Here is a 17,827-nt window from a genome sequence, read left to right as displayed (position 1 = left end):
CTACTGGAAGCATAGTACCCGTACGCGTAGCAGGAAGTCACAACCCCTATAGTTTTGTTGTGGATTGGTTCCCATGGTATGATATGTGCCTCATCTGATATATTCTGGTTTATTTTCAGTATGGTGGTAACGAGGCGATTTGATTCAGGATCCGGATCAGGTGCAGGGGTGAGTGAACAGGATTGACTGAGGACCATGTTAGGGAGATGATTCAGGCTGAGGTTGTTTCCATTATTCGAGGGTAGATACCAAAGTTTTTTGGGTCTATCAAGACTATCATGATGGAGTTCTTTGATGACCGACACACTGCACTTTCAGAGGCTGTTGTTGTTGCAGCTACCACGGTGGTCGCTACTGCGGGGATTGGTGTGGGGAGAGCCTTACAGTACCGGGACTTCGACAATACGAAGTACCCGGTGTTTGATGGGGTTTAGGATCCTATAATTTCTATGAAGTGGTTGTCAGATGTTGAGGGATGTTTCTTTACTTGTTCTTGCCCTGCTATCGAGAAGGTCAAGTGAGCTCTGAACCTTCTTCGGTTTAGAGTGAAGGGTTAGTGGAGATTGGTGATTAGCTCATACACTCCAGAGCAAAGGACTGCTATGACATGGGTGCAGTTCTCATAGATGTTCCGCTCGAGATATGTTTTTTTGCTAGAATAGGAAAGACTGGCTCTAGCGTATTTGAATTTAAGGAAGGGGACTGAGTCAGTGATTGACATCACCAAGATGTTTATAGAGAGAGCTAGGTTTTGTCCTCAGTTTGCTACTTATGAGCAAGCTCAGATTACCCGGTACTTGAGCATGCTCAAGACAGATATCCGCCAGTTCGTATGCATACAACATTATGGTACACTTGTGGAGTTGCAAGAGGCTTCTAGGAGGTAGGAAACCGAAATGAAGCTCCAGATAAGAGGACGGAGGCAGGCCCTTGTTCATACATAGCTTGCGGCGAAGCAGTTCAAGCCCACTGATTCGAGGTCTGGAGGCTAGAGGTGTCGCACTTGTGGTAGGTGTAGTAGGGTTCATGAGGGTATCTGTCGATCTTGTTCTGGTTGCCAAAAATGTGGAAAAGAGGGGAATTATACCAAGGACTGCCACCGGCAGGCTCCAGTACCAAGCACCAGGATTTGCTATCATTGTCACCTGGTGGGCCATATAAAGGCCCAGTGCCCTTTGCTTACATCTAGACTGGCTCAAGCTCCAACTTTGGCTACTTTAAGGATCACAGAAAGGACCGAGGGCAGGGTGGAGCCCCCGAGGGCTCGAGGTCGCACTTTTCATCTCACGACAGAGGAGGCTAGGGCGACGCCAGACGTTGTTACTGGTATGTCTATATTTATTGTTCTGTTGACTATTTCATGGTATGATTATGTTTATGTTTCTAACAGGTACATTCTTAGTGAATTCTTTGTCCACTCTGTTGTGTTATTCGACACAGGCGCGAGTCGGTCCTTTGTGTCTCGATCTTTTAGTATGGATTTCAATATGAACCTTAGTAAGTTGGTGTAACGATCCAAAAATACAACGTAAAAATTCAAATTTTAACATAATTAAAACACTATTGTAACTTTGTTCAAGACGTTGAAAAGCATTTCAAAGAAAATAAATATCAGAGTCCAATCCGAAAGATCACGTATTGCGGAAAACATGGGTGTATGCGCTGCGATCGTCCTGATCTCTTTCATTGAAAAATGGAGTGCCTAAAACAAAACTAAAACCCATAAGCGTAAAGCTTAGTGAGTTCCCCAAATACCACATATAATGCAAACATACTGTCAGGCATATATGGGTGCCCGACCTACCCCTTTGGTCTATTTCAACCGGATAACGGAACATATCTCGGTGCTCGACCTACCCTTGTCAAGCATATATGGGTGCCCGACCTACCCTTGTCATACATATGTGGGTGCCCAACCTACCCTATGATTTATTCCAACCGATTATGGGGTCTATCTCACCCATACCACTACCGTATAAAATCATGCATATCTCACATAAACATCACACAATACATACCACCCTAATAGTTATCACAAAGACAATCATTGGACTATATCAATACCACGGATTCTACGAAGGGAGACTCACCTCGAATGCTAAAGCTCACTACAAGAAACCCTTAGCTTTGGTACTGACAACTTCCTAAGCTTACAATACCAAAATATCATTAGCAATTAGGTTCCAAACCATGATCCATAATCCATACTTGGGGTAAAATGACCATTTTACCCCTGGTCTAACTTGAACCAAAATTGAGGCCCAAACCAAAAACCAAAAAGGCCAACACCACCCAATTCATAAAAGCCCAAAAATGGCCTAATTTTCCAAATTGGGACCAATCCCATATGGGCCTTATCCAAAAGCCCACTAATTCCTTAGTCAATAACTAGTCTCACAAAACCCAAAGATACCACAAGGCTCAAGCCCATTGGGCCCACAAAGGCCTAAATCCATTGGGCCCACAAGGCCCAATAAAGAAACTGTAACGCCCGGATCCCGGTGTGTATTTTAAAATAAATTATTTGTTTTTGCAAAGGGACTCGACGATTTGGACGCCCCAATCTCATCGAGTATGAACGGAATTTGGACGCGGGACTTGAAGTCTACTCGATGAGTAGGTCTGCCAAAGTGAAACCCTAATTTTCAGGGTTTTGCACCATATTTAAACACTTTAACCACCAAAGGTTGGCCTCATTTGCAGCCTCCATCACCCCAAACCCTAATACACTTTTTAGTGTTCTAGTGCCATTTTTGCATGTTCTTTGTGAAGTTGAAGAAGAAGAGACTTGAGGAAGGAGCAAGGAAGTGCAGGAGAAGAGTATATCCAGAAGTAGAGCTTCATTTCTGGTTCACCTGAGGTATAAAGCTCTTACCTTGCTTATTGAGTGTTTAGATCTACTTTTAGGGCTTTTTCTCCATGTTTTGTTTCGATAATGGTGGCCCTTGGGATTTGGATGTCCCCATGTGGAAAGAACCTTCAGATCTAGAGCCGTTGACGAACTCCATGGCATAAAGGTGCCAACTTTATGGCCATTGGAGTCCCATGCAACTTATGAACCACCTTTTAGGGTCTTTTGAGTTAAATAACCCATGCATGGACATAAAGTTAGCAACTTTACATGATATGTTGACCCTAGGGGACTAGATCTGTGGTTTGGAAGTTTTGAGCCCAACAGAAGGTGACTGAATGGACATAGCCTAATAGGAACTCGATGATTTGTTCATGCACCTCGATGAGTTGGATGGTTTCCCCAACTTTTTCTGGTTACTGAGGAAACTCAGTGAGTCAAGGAGATGACTCGACGAGTTGGCTAAGTTTTCGGGGTTTTGATGATTGAAGAATTTGATGAGTTCAAGGAAGGACTCGACGAGTTGAAACGAAAAGTCCCGATTCTGTCATAAGGAAGAACTCGACGAGTTTGTGGGTAACTCGACGAGTTGGATCGAGATTTTTGGGGTTTTATGGATCATGGAACTCGACAAGTTGATGGATCAACTCGACGAGTTAAGTCCACCAGGATGTTTACTTTGAGCAGGATGATTGACTGTGAGTGTGACCATTGACTAGAGTTGACCCTTAAAGGGGTTATGAGTATGAAAGGGTAATTAAAGGGGATTTTATGTGTAGGAGTTTGAGAGAAGCATGTTTTAGAGCCGCGGATAGTTTAGCTACTTCATAGCATTTGAGGTGAGTTACCTTCCAGTAGAAGTGGGTCGAAGGCACCAATGTCAGCCAACAAGTAAGAGTTATAGTAAAGATGATTGTCTTTGTGATAATTATCTGGTATACCACTATCTGTTATGCTTTATGTGCTAGTATGCTATGATATTATGTGATAGTGGTAGGAGGGGTAGGATAGGCCCCAATACCGGTCGACAGGATCGAAAGGGTATGCCAACACCCTGATAAACTAAGCAGTATATGACTTATGTGTTTTTGTAGTAGTATGTTATACAGTAGAAGTAGCAGGTGAAATAGTCCCCGGTACCGATTGACATGACCGAAGGGGTAGGCCAGCACCCTGATATGCTAGATAAGTTACCGGTCGAAAGGACTGAAGGGGTAGACCATCACCCTGATATACTAGACAAGTTACCAGTTCAAAGAGAGATGGTGGAACACCAAACACCATTTCTAAAAAAGCGACTAAATCAACATGTAGTTTCTCAATATCATATGCAGTAAGAGGTGTCGGGCGGTTTTCATCTTGACCCATGAGCTGAGCAGCAAGATCTCTAACTGTTGTTCTAACCAGAACATGAGGACCTTTCCATTCTGACTTTCCAGTAAAAACCTTTCCATTCTGACTTTCCAATGATCATATTCTTCGACAACTAGCAATGGGGCACATGTAGGGCAACCCACACTATTTTCTTTTTACATTGAATACAATTGTTGAGGATTAGAAACATCCATTAAAGTTAAGATATCTTAAAGCAAAAGCAGTATATAGAAGAACTTTTATCCTAAACACGGAAATGGTTGAAATACCAAGCTAATTTCAAACCAACTATAATATGATCTTATGGATTCAAATGACAACCACTCATGCTCTGATACCACTTGTAGGTTCCCATTTTGTCGATTTAATCAGTGTGAAAGATATTACCAAGAAGATAATCATGTATGAACAAGATATGTGAGTAAAACTATAGTAGATAAATAAAGAGATATAACATATTACAAAAGCGCTCATGGGTTGGGAGAGATAACCTTCCCTTGGTGGGAGAGATCCCACCACACTCTCTCTAAACTACAAAGTCTACAAAGTGAACACTTACAATAAAATGACCATCACCTCCACTTTATATACTAATGGAGGGAGTATGCTTTTCATACAAGGAAATATTCTAACCTAATAAACACTCAACATTGTAGAGCATTTTCGTGCTCCAAAAGCTGAACCTGAACCGCAACAACAGAATGTCCCCCCACACCATTATGATCACCCGTCATCATCCCGCCATCCGGATGATCCCTCATCTTCCACCATACATCCGGTTTATGAGCAGCCTATTCCCATCCAGAGAATCCATCACAATGATTATGAGTAGCATGACCCTATGCAAGTTGAATTTCAGGATGCGCCCCAAAACAATCCACCCCCGCATGTGGACCCAAACACACCTATCACCTACCAGCATTATCTAGGGCTGCGCCAGGACAATTCTAATGTCCGACAGGACATATCTCACATTCGTTCCGATCTAAAGTGTATCGATACCAATTTTTTGGGATTTTAGGAATGCTTTCGACTTCTTCCAAAAGGATATGTTCTGACAGACCCCATATCCGTCTCTACCCCCTCCTTAATAGACCCTTATCTCTCCCCTTCCCAAGCATTGGGGGCAATGCTTAATTTTAAGCCTAGGGAGGGGATTTGTTTCAACTTCTTGAACAAATCTTTATTTGTCTAAAAAAATTCAAAACAAAAATAAAAAAATTCCAAAAAGATTTTTATTTGTGTTAGTTTTTACCAAAAAAAGAAAGAAAGAAAAACCCAAAAATATTTTCATCATTAGTGTTGCTCTAGTTATAAAAAAAATTACAATAAGATTGTTTTTTTATTGTGCATGTTTGCATAATGCATTTGAAAAACAAAAAAAATCTCAAAAATATTTTCGTTTAGCATACTTTTTCTGCATAAAAATGTGACTTGCTGATTCTCTTTAATATTGATAGCTCTAAAAAGATGGATTATGAAAGTCCAAAGCGACCGGATCAATAATTGTAAGTTTAGTAATAGTTCTCACAACTAGGGGTCGCAAAACACTGTGAACCAAGACACAATATGTAGAAAATAAAAATAATTGTATATCAAAACACTGCATAAGAAAAAATAAAACAAATTTAGAGCTAATTTCCTGATAATTCTAAGAAAGAACCTTGCTCAATAAGTCTGCATACCACAGAACATGGCCGTATTTTGTAGCACGCGTTACCCCTTGCGGTAACAAAGAGCTCTATATCATATTCACATGGCCAACAAAAGTGTAACACCATAAATTTTCAAATAAAATATTCATTTAAAATTACATAATTCTCATAACACATTTCACAAAATCTCATTTATTTAATTACAATCGCAACTCCATAACTGTTTGATTAAAATCCAGGATCCTCAAAACATAACTCTTTCGCTGGTGTGTACAATCAAGATGGTGCCTTCCCGTGATCCTGAGAAACACCTGAAACACATAACATATAAAACATTAAGCACGAAGCTTAGTGATTTCTCCAAAATACCACGTACACCTCAAATAAGACCCTCCGTTCAATATGTCTCATTGGAGACCCTCCGACCCCACAACTCGGGTGGACCCTGCCGTCCTAACTCATCAAGGCATAACATAATCACAAAGCATTGCATAATCACAAAGCATAATGCATAATATATATCACATCACTCAGCGTAAGCACATATAAACAACATTTACACTGAATAACATAGCAGCATAAGTCACAAAGATAGAACAACATTTACACTCGATATGGAATCAATACACTCGAAGTCCCAATATTATATGGAAAAAGCCCTAAACTCCAATGATATGAGATCTACCTAACAAAATGAGAAAGGTAAGAAGTTTTTACCTCTCACAGAACCTCTTGGATGAAACAGAAGCGGATCACGACCTCTTGTTCCTTGCTTGAATCCCTCTCTTCTCTTCTCAAGATGCACCAAAACACCTAATATTAGCTCAACACTCTATCTCTTAGCTCAAAGGCTGATTAGGGTTTCTCTCAGTGAAGGTAGGCATCAAATGAGGCTATAAGTGTCCTTAAATAGGCCCCAAACCTGGGGATTTAGGGTTTCATTACGTAGCATCTACTCGGCGAGTCGACTCCCTGAGTCGTCGAGTAGATTACTAATCCCACATGGCCAAACACGATTCTACTCGATGAGTTGGTCACACAACTCGTCGATTCACTCAATGAATCTCAAAATAAAAACATAATTAATATACCTGGGAATCCACATGTTACAATTTTCCCCCGCATAAATTAGATTTCGCCCTCAAAATCACTCTGCAACAATACAAAAATCGAACCCAAAGATCCGAGAAGCACCATTGAAAGAATCTCGTATCACACAACAATTTCCTTCCAAGGACACTTGAACCCAAACAGGAACTCCTAACTCCCGAAAAGGACCGACCCCTCTGCCGCTATGATACTCATTCTGACTCTTCAGAATTTGAAAACTCTAGTGGCATGTCTCCCTGTGAGACCGCACTCGCAAGATATCATCATGCTCATCGCTCCTCAAATAACAGACCCCGATAACACACTGCACTCTGATTCTCTTGTTGCGACTGATAGAAACAAGTCAATGCCTAAAGATTGGCTACCCATCACTCATATCAGACATATTAAACAATCCAGATCATACTCAAAGGAATGAAAGGATCACATCACACTAGGGACCCATCTGAACAATGAACTCTCAACACCTTGTCCTCAGACACAAGAAAAATATAATGCTTGCTCAGTAGTATCCTCTGACATCAAGCAATCATAAACCCCGACTTCTTTCTCAAATATCCCTTTCAACACTAAGCACCAAGTCATCTCTCGACCCAACATTTGGACCTCCAAAGGTTACCCATTGTATACCCCAAAACGTCTCACTGACTTCCTTGTCACACTAATCTATCTTGTCCCAGTGTGACGCACAAGTCATGAATTTCACTTTACCCTAACCGAATACTATAACCCCCACTGAAATCGTCTCATCCTCGACCTCTGTCGTCTACTACTCCTTAGCTCCATATGTCTCGCGGTTCTTTCCATACAAACGAACTGACCCACACAGGTCTAAGGCATCATATGACATACAATACCTCTCAAAATTGAATCCACCTCGAAGTCCGGAATCTCATTTCGCCTTCTCAATACACGAATAGAGCCAACTCAAAATCGAGAGTCTAGCCCGACGCAGAATTGCAACCACTCATTTCCAATCTGATACTCGACCCGTACCCGCGATTCGTGAATTTATGCACACACCATCTCTCCAATTCCTTCCATTTATGATAATCCCTCCTCAACCCGAGATACAACAATGCTCGATCGACACGGAGACACCAGTCTCAACCCTGTCCGGCAACCAGGCTCTAGAAGACTCAAGTGATAAGGCTACCTAAGCCTAGGAACTCCTCTGCGTCCTATTCTAACTAGCGCATACCACAACTCCGCGTAGTTTCACAACTTTTCTCTCTTGCTTGCTGGCTAGTGAAAGCTATGGTTCCCCCGCAGTTCCACAATACTCTCTCGTTGACCAGTGAAAACTATGGCTCCCCGTAGTTTCACAACGCTCTCCCTCTGACCAGTGAAAGATACGGCTCCCCACAGTTTCATAATGCTTGCTCGTTGTTTGGTGAATACTACAACTCCCTGCAGTATCACCACACCCTCTCGCTGACCGGTGAATACTACGGCTTCCCGCAGTATCGCCACACTCACTCGCACTAACTGCTGGATGCTACAGATCCCCGAAGTCTTACAACACTTTCTCTTACCACCCCACGATCTCATCCTCAAGTCGACGCCACACTGTGTTCACTAACTCATGCTCCGCGGCCCAGCATAGATAGGTGCACACACCCATCCAAAATAAGCATCACTACTCCCGACGGCAATCACCATGACAAAACTCATTTTCTCACTACAATTCACATTTTTAAAAAATCTCGATTGATGTCAAATTGCCGAAGGGCTCCCACTGGAATCATGGATACTTGATACACCACCTGCCATCTCAAACTCAAGACTCAAAATACTCCAAAATTTAGGACATCATATACTCGGATACCTTGGTACACCATCCCAGAACCTCACGATGTCTTGCCTTATCCACTGATCTCATACTCACGACATCATAGTCAGATACCATAATGTACCCTCTCAGAATCTCACAACCGATCTTCTTCTCGCACAACTTGTAACTTTGAAACATTCCCATCTCACAAATTGAAACACAGAGGAATCATCAATAACTGAATACATGTTGATGAAAATCCAAAGCTCCAACCTCGACTGATCACTGCCCATATGAACTACTCACATCGACTATGATATTGGTTGAGAAATCAATTGCTATCTGTTCTGGAGTATAAATCACAATCTATACTTATACCCACAAATCTCAGCTATTGCACCCTGGACTCGGCGACCCAACTGCCACGTAATCAACAATTGCAATCCTGAAAAATCCCTAGCCATAATAAATTCTATGACCAACTGCCACATGTCGTGGGTTCTCTCATCCTTTATCATAAGATATTTGCCTTTTCTATTGATTCCTATGGATTGGATCCAAAACAATTCTTGAATGGGGTATTCAACTCCAGGTATGAATGGAAAACGACATCTTTATTGGTTTTATTGGTTCTACTTCCATTTTTTTTAAGAGAATGAATCTTTTTATTGAAGGATCATAAAAAAAGGTCTGGATCTCCACGGGAATGATTTGGAAGAGCCAAAACCAAAAATAGTGGTATTTTCTAGCAACAACATAATGGAGGGACATACCCATACATCACCCCGCCTTGCACCTCGCCTCACCCACCAATAACCCAGGTGTCATGTGTCCACCATGGATCTCCATAACTAGTTCTCTAACCACATTTTGAATGGATCGCTGATCCTCTCAATAGAATACTCAGCTCTCCCCCACTCAGGGTTCGAACCATCACCAATTAACATACCAACAATCTATTCCATAGACTATTTCACCAGGTATATCACACTTGAATCTTGAAACGTGTCATATAATCACTTCAATGATATTCCTGATGGAATCAAGCAACTCCAAATATTCCGTAACTCAGACAAGAATCTCAGAATCCTCCCAATGTGACTGCCTCTAGTCATCTCAAAGCCTCAGACCGTCACATCACCGGGTACCCTGACTGTTCCGAATTAGCCCGGATCCTCGATCCGGGAATAATGCGCTTCGCCTCTGATCCCTCGACCAACCTCTGACCACGAGAGTCATCATAAAATCAAGAGACCTCCCACGATATATACAATAAGGGCTATCGCCCCGATATACTCCTCTTGATCACCTGGAACTGCTGCTAAAAGTATGCCTCCCTCAATAAGGCACCTTCTTGTTCTCTTCCATCTTAGACCCACAAATGACTGTCTCATGGTATAAGAAATACCTTGCAGTAACATACTGCCCAAAATACTCTAGTGAAAAGGTTGGAACCCTATGCTACCCCACAGGGTTTACCTCCGAACTCTGAAACCGAAAGCTCGCTATCTTGTTGCTTCCCCCAGGAAACGGGGACAATGCAACTCTTGCCTCAGAAGATGACACCTCATATTTCAGTTGATTACTCAACTCAGACCATGATTCTCCAATAAACATCATCTCCACTCATACCTGAGTCTTGTGACTCCAACTGGCATCTCACTAAAAATCTCTCGGAAACTAACTCGATTTCCCTCTCAAGGTATGATCCGTTGAAACTCGTTCGACAGGGCCCTCTGGCCCCACACTCTATCACATCTAATCTCAGTCTAATCAATTACAATGGGACAATTGGTAAGACCAGAAGCACTAACCACCACGAATCATGGTACTCGAACCATGTGGTCACCTCTCGGCCTGCTACGGATCATGGTACTCGAACCATGTTCTCTTCTCTCAATTTGCTACTTTAAACCTCTGGAATTCTCCATGTTTTGAGTACGAGTCCTTTGCTTTCAGTAGTATGGGCCCATACTACTTTCCACATCTACACATACTTTCCGCACAGATTGTCCCAAATTTCCTAAGTAGTTGCTCAGCCTTCTCGATCACCAATCCTATTAACCTGGTCAACCCCTCCCTAAGTGAATACTCTCCTTTATCAGCGTACCCATCTGACTAAGGTCACTTCTTAAGCTCTTCCTAGGTTCTCACACTTCTTTGTCATTAGCTGCTGAAAAACTCCTTATGACGCCAGCCATCTACCTCCTGAATATCATCATATTCACTTAGTAGGTGTCTCGCATCATCAAGAGTTCCACAAAGCACGAAGCAAGCAACATTTGAGCATCGAATAATCTCTACCAATGCGTAAAACCACTCAAGGTTACAACTCCACTTGATCTACTCACACTCAAAAGGTATCACCAAACCCAAGCAACTCCACCCCTTGTGGGTATCTAACTACTCTCTCGATAGTCCCCTCTAATGCTTGTTTAGGTATCTATCCTAGATTATTCCTCTACTCAAAGCTCTCTCTCTCTAAAATATTCCTGCTTAATACTCTTACTCCATACATACTCAAGTACATCATAGATAGCAACATTCCTAGGCTAAGGCATCACAAATCAGGCAACTCTAGTACTAAAATATGAAACACCTAGCCTATCTTCTTGCATGCATTAGTAATAACTCATAACACAAATAAGGGTATTTTGGAAATCACCATTCGGGCTCTGATGGATTTTACACACTGATCCATCTCGTTTTTCTCTTAGAAGCTCTTTGCTATTTTTAGAAAAATTATTTCTTTTGAAATTTTTTCTCAAATCCCCAGTTTGAGTCTAGACATACCTGAAGGTGCATCCGAATCCCTCAAACCAATGCTCTGATACCAACTTGTAACACCGTAAACTTTCAAATAAAAGTTTCATTTAAAATTACATAATTCTCATAACACATTTCACAAAATCTCATTTATTTAATTTACAATCGCAGCTCTATAATTGTTTGATTAAAATATAGAATCCTCAAAACATAACTCTTTTGTTGGTGTGTACAATCAAGCTGATGCCTTCCTGTGATCCTGAGAAAAACCTGAAACACATAACACAATAAGCACGAAGCTTAGTGAGCTCCCCAAAATACCACGTACACCTCCAATAAGACCCTCCGGTCAATGTGTCTCAGTGGAGACCCTCCGGTCCCTCGACTCGAGTGGATGCTCCGGTCCTAACTCAGCAAAGCATAGCATAATCACAAAGCATAATGCATAATACATATCATATCACTCAGCATAAGCACATATAAACAACATTTACACTGAATAACATAACAACATAAGTCACAAAGACAGTATGCGCAATAACGCATGTCATAGTATAAAAATGAGACCCTTCGGTCAATAATGAGGACCCTCCGGTCCAGTATCTCTATGAAGACCCTCTGGTCACACAGTAACTTCTACTTAGATATGTATAGTGAGAAGACCCACCTCGATAGCAAGCAATTATCCTCATACTCGAATCTCGAACTAGCCAACGCCTAACACATTGGGTAATTATCTCAATAAATACTCGATTCTCGACTTTAAGTAAACCAAAGTTTATTCTTCTTCTTTATAACTCTTGAAGTGGGTAAAAGACCATTTTACCCCTCCATGGTTTCTATTACTCATGTTTATCCGAACCCTAAAGTCAACAGAAGTCAAATCGAGTCAACAGTCTATGTTTGACCCGACTCGCCGAGTGCACCTATGTGACTTGTCAAGTCCACTCGTTTCCTCAGAAGTATCGTGAAGCTCTAGCTTAGCTCATCGAGTTGACCCCTAGCTCGCTGAGTTATCGCACGATCAAACTCATCGGGAAAAACCCTAACTGACTCTTCGAGTTGGCTCATCGACTCGGCAAGTCCATTCAAAATCATTTCTCATTCAGACGATTTCAAGGAAGAAAACCTTCCCAAACTTTAGATCTACGTTCTCAGGGCTCGATTATCACGTAAAGTCGCGAGCCTTACGTGCATGCATGGCACTTAGGGCTTGAAATGCCAAGAACATGCTCTATTATGGGTTTTTTCACTCAAAATCTCTATTATGGCTGAATCAAGTAGAGACCTTTGGACTCTAGGAGCCTCACATGGTCTATATTTGATGTCCAATCTCAATATGGACTCAATAGACTCAAAGTCCTAATATTATACAAAAAAAGCCATAAACTCCAATGATATGAGATCTACCTAACAAAATGAGAAAGGTAAGAACTTTTTACCTTTCACAGAAGCTCTTGGATGAAACAGAAGCAGATCTAATAGCCTCCTCTTGTTCCTTGCTTGAATCCATCTCTTCTCTTCCCAAGATGCACCAAAACACTAAATATTAGCTCAACACTCTATATCTTAGCTCAAAGGCCGATTTGGGTTTCTCTCATTGAAGGTAGGCAGAAAATGAGGTATAAGTGTCCTTAAATAGGCCCCAAAACCGGGGATTTAGGGTTTCATTACTCAGCGTCTACTCGGCGAGTCGACTCTCTAACTCATCGAGTAGGTTACTAATCCCACATGTCCAAACACAATTCTACTTGACGAGTTGGTCTCACAACTCATCGATTCGCTCAATGAATCTCAAAATAAAGACATGATTAATATACTTGGGAATCCAGATGTTACAAAAAGAATGAAGAAACGTGCAAACTATCACATCCGAGCTCAAAGGGGATACAAATTGTCAAATCTAGTACCCCAATGAAAAAAAAAACAACAAAAAAGATTGAAGACCGGAGAGTAAAACCGAAGGCAAAAGTTACATAAAGTAAGTTCAATCAATTCAAGAGCCACCTCAAAGATAAATCTACCGCAACTGAAGAACTCTATGATATGGTATATGACGCTCTCAGAAAAAGTGGAAGCATAGATCTCTGATCGTTACGGGAGGGTTGACTGCTTCGGAGAAAGTTGATGTAGTCATGACAGGGCCCTTAATGATGGGTTGCGTTTGGTTTTTGAGCTACAATTCGAAAGGAAATGCAACTCTACAATATGTTGTTTTGTGAACAAGGTTAATCAAGGTATAAAGTTTAAATAAAAGTGATAGTTTCTTGATTGGTTCACACCATTGAGTTTCTTCCTGAATTTGGGTGTCTATGAAAGATGGAAGGTATTGACATGGTCATCTAGGTAGTGATTCAATTGGAGTTTCCTTGGTGTAGAGTCTGGTCGTGTTAAAAAAAATTAGAAAAAAAAGGCAAAAAGAAAAAAATAGAGTGATTTTCTTATTTTGTTATGTTTTATTTCCTTTTTGTTTATTATTATTGCATGTTGTAACATCCCAAAAATCATGACAAATTTTTTGATTTTTAAAAAAAATTGTTTACCATAATAAACCATAAATAAACAACCATTGTTTCCAAATCGAATCCAAGAAAAACAAAGTATCATGTCAATCTCTCAAAACATAAGACAACATGATAATGTGTATAATCACGCATTCACCTTGACCCGATCATCTTAAATACCTGAAACATTGAAATCAACAACTATAAACTAAAGCTTAATGAGTTTCCCACATATACCCTACACATAACACATATACAATGCATGCATACACGACCTACATTATAAGGTTGTTCCGCCACCTGATCCTTCAGCAACAAGTTGGACCGCTCCCGAGACTACAAAATAAGTTGGACCGCTCCTTTAGGCCTATAGTATCAACTGGACCGCCTGGGTATCTTGGCCTTTAGCACAAAGTAGGATTGCCTCAACCCAACCACATTATGTTAACATATGAACATGAACAAATAACCAACTAGCACAGGTAATCAGAATAGATCTACCAATACAACAAATCATTACAACATACCAAACATCATATACACAAGGATACAAAACACAATCTGATGGGATAGAATTGGTGCCTTCGACCCATAAGTATATTGAGAGAACTCACCTCATAGTCTAGCAAATAACCAAACTGAGTATATATCCAAATAAGGCTTTATAGGTCACCTATACAACAATAGGGAACCAGTTCTCAATATACAGCTCAAACTGCTTCATTTGACCTAAAGTCAAACATGATCAAAGTCAACGGTCAATAGTCAACGATCAACTTCCAGCCGATCCACGCTTAACATAACAACTATATGCCTAACGTAGAAGCTCAGGTGGCAAAACGGGACAGAAAAGAGCTACACACAACTTAGCTAAAACTATACCTTGCTAGCATGCTATTATCCAACTTTTCCTATTATGTGCTTAATACATAAAGTTAACCATCCAAACTTCCGTATCTATACTAAATAGACGTCTTAATGGATAAAATCTCCCACTTTATCTATTTTCATACATACAAAGAGAACCAATCCAAACGAGAGGTCCAAAAAATGCTTCTATTGCACAAAAACTCATGCATGGATGGATGGATGAGAGTGACCAAGCTCCACTTTTGTGACTTAGCAACCCCAAAACAACTAGAAATGGTACTCCAATGGTCTGGAGTAGCTCTTACTCATATACACCATGGTTATGGGGACAAAAGCATGAAATTATTAAACATAACTAGATCTAACATAAAATAACATCAATGCATGAGATGTATACCTGTTGGGGTATAATTATGTGATGCAAGTTCCAGATCCACAATGCTTGGAGCTTCCTAATGGAGTTCTTACCTCAAAGATGCATAAAAAACACTCAAAGTTCACCAAAACTCACACAAGAAGGTTAGGGTTTCGAGGTGGCTGCTTAAGAGGATGGATGCTAGGAATGGAAGGGCCTCAAGGGGTTAGAGACTTTAAATGGGGCTCAAAACCCCAATATTAGGGTTTTGATTATAGGCTGCTATGTCAAGCGTAACTACACCTACGTCATGCGTAGGTTACTTAAGTCTCGTGCCGAAGCTTCCTCATACGCTCAGCATAGGAGACTATCCAACGCCCAGCATAGGGTGGGTTTCCTTTGTATTTAACCTTTTAAAAAAATAGCCATACCTCAAAGATCGGGTGTTACACATGCATATTATTTATATATATATATATATATATATATATATATATATATATATATTCTTTTTTTTTATAGTTATTTTTCGTGTTAGATTGAAGTTCCATTTAGTTAGTCTAGTTGCATTTATTGTACCCCTCCATTACCTTCACATCCCTCATTCGATTCTGATTCCTATTCTTCCCTTACTCGAGGAAAAGTAAGGTTTATGTTTGGGGGGTTTGTTAGATGCATTTTATATGCATCTTTATGTTTTATCAATATTTTCCTTTAAAATAATAACTTTCTCCCTTGTATTGTTATAAATTGTGTATTTCTCATTATATTCGTAGAACTCCCTCTACTACTCTCTTTTGTTATGATTCTCAAGGAAAAATAGAGCATAATGAGAAGACGACATTTTGAGGATGCGCTTTATGAAGAATTGGAGCTTAATTAGATTTGGGATCTGAAGATGGATGTTGGGGAATGATAAGATGCAACTTAATTGGAAGAATTACGGTTGATCCGCGAGAAAAAAGAAAAACACGATTGTGCTTTTCCCTAAAGCACGATCGCATTTATGGTTCAAGGATTTGTTGGGCAAGAAAAACTCATCTGAAGAAATTGGTCAAAAACACGATTGTGTTTTGTATAAACCAGAATTACATTTTCCTTTCTAAACCCGAAAAAAATTCCTGAATAGCAATGTTTACTTAAATGGAACGGGACGCGTTTTGACCAAAAACACGACCGTGTTTGTCAAAAGCACAATTGTGGAAAGGGCCGGTGACTTGTTGAACATAAATAGAGCGTCATAATCCTCTAGTCGTCCCTAAATTTGATTCCAGATGATTTATGGCAATTTTATTAACGCTTTTTGTGCAGACCAAAGATCTGAAGAACAGAATTCAATCTGTAACTTAGTTAAGTAATATTTATCATTCATCACTTATTTTTATTATTTGTAATCAGTTTTTAGCCATGCCAAAGAAAAATCCCTAGATTTTAGTTTCGCGTAGACTCGACTTTTCGTGCAAGTAATCATAAGGAATGATTTTTTTTTTTTATTGTGATTTTTGTTTAGTTTGATCAATTTTATGCTTAATTGAATGTTTGATTTTGATTTAATTTATGTTAGCCACTTTAATTGTTATCGAGTCATTCCAGTTATCTGATTGTTTATATCCGTAATTGTCTTAACTAATCAGAAAAAGTAACAAGTATTAGATTGGTTATGTGCTAAGGATTTAGTTCTATTATAAATTGATCAGACAAATTTTTACGCTTCCGAGTTTGTGAGAAATAATCAACTTTAATGGGAATTTTACACTGTCACCAATGCTACTTTTCTCAATTAATTAAGAGCTTATTTAGTTAATTCGGTAAAAAGCAAGGTTTAATTCAAAGAGCTTAATTTTGTTAAATAATTTAGTATAAGAAGACTCTTAAAGCTTGTTAATGATTCCATTACCAGTTTAAACAGTGCACAATTCAAACAATCAAGTTGCATTGTTACTTGCATGATTAGGAGAGCCACCACGGAACTGGAAACTGTCTTTTATTCTCTAAATTTTCTCAAGTATTTAAATTGTATTTATCTTTTATTAATTTTTGTTCAAATTAGTTTTAATAATCAAATTCCCCCCCCCCCCCCCACCCTTCCCCAATTTAATTTACTGTCAAACAAGTGTGTGCCCTACGCAATAAGGTATAGACTTTAGGATGTGTTCCCATGGATATACTACTCATTAGTGCATGAGCAAAAATTTTATACATATTAGTTATTTGTTTAGGAGCTAGGACACATCTAAACAACAACCGATTAATCAGGGATTAATCGATTAGCGGTCTACAACGGATTGCGATTAGAGATGCTTGGCGAAAATTGATCAATATTGGTCAAACTCAGACTTGGCGGTCCTTGGTACTCCTGGTCGGGAAAAATTAAAAAATTCAAATTTTCAAAATTTTAAATAATACGCCAAAATTTCAAAATTTTAAAATTTAAATTATTTAAATTTTCAAATAATATACAAAATATTTCATATTTTCCAATTTTCAAAATTTTAAATATTAAGTACTGATTTTCTTATGATATATTAAGTTTTTAAAGAGTTTTATTAATAATCTAGAGTCCCTAAT

The sequence above is a fragment of the Lactuca saligna genome, chromosome 3, assembly GCF_052625555.1.
Source record: "Lactuca saligna cultivar CGN05327 chromosome 3, ASM5262555v1, whole genome shotgun sequence".
NCBI classification, from domain to species: domain Eukaryota; kingdom Viridiplantae; phylum Streptophyta; class Magnoliopsida; order Asterales; family Asteraceae; genus Lactuca; species Lactuca saligna.
This window is presented reverse-complemented; position numbering follows the sequence as displayed.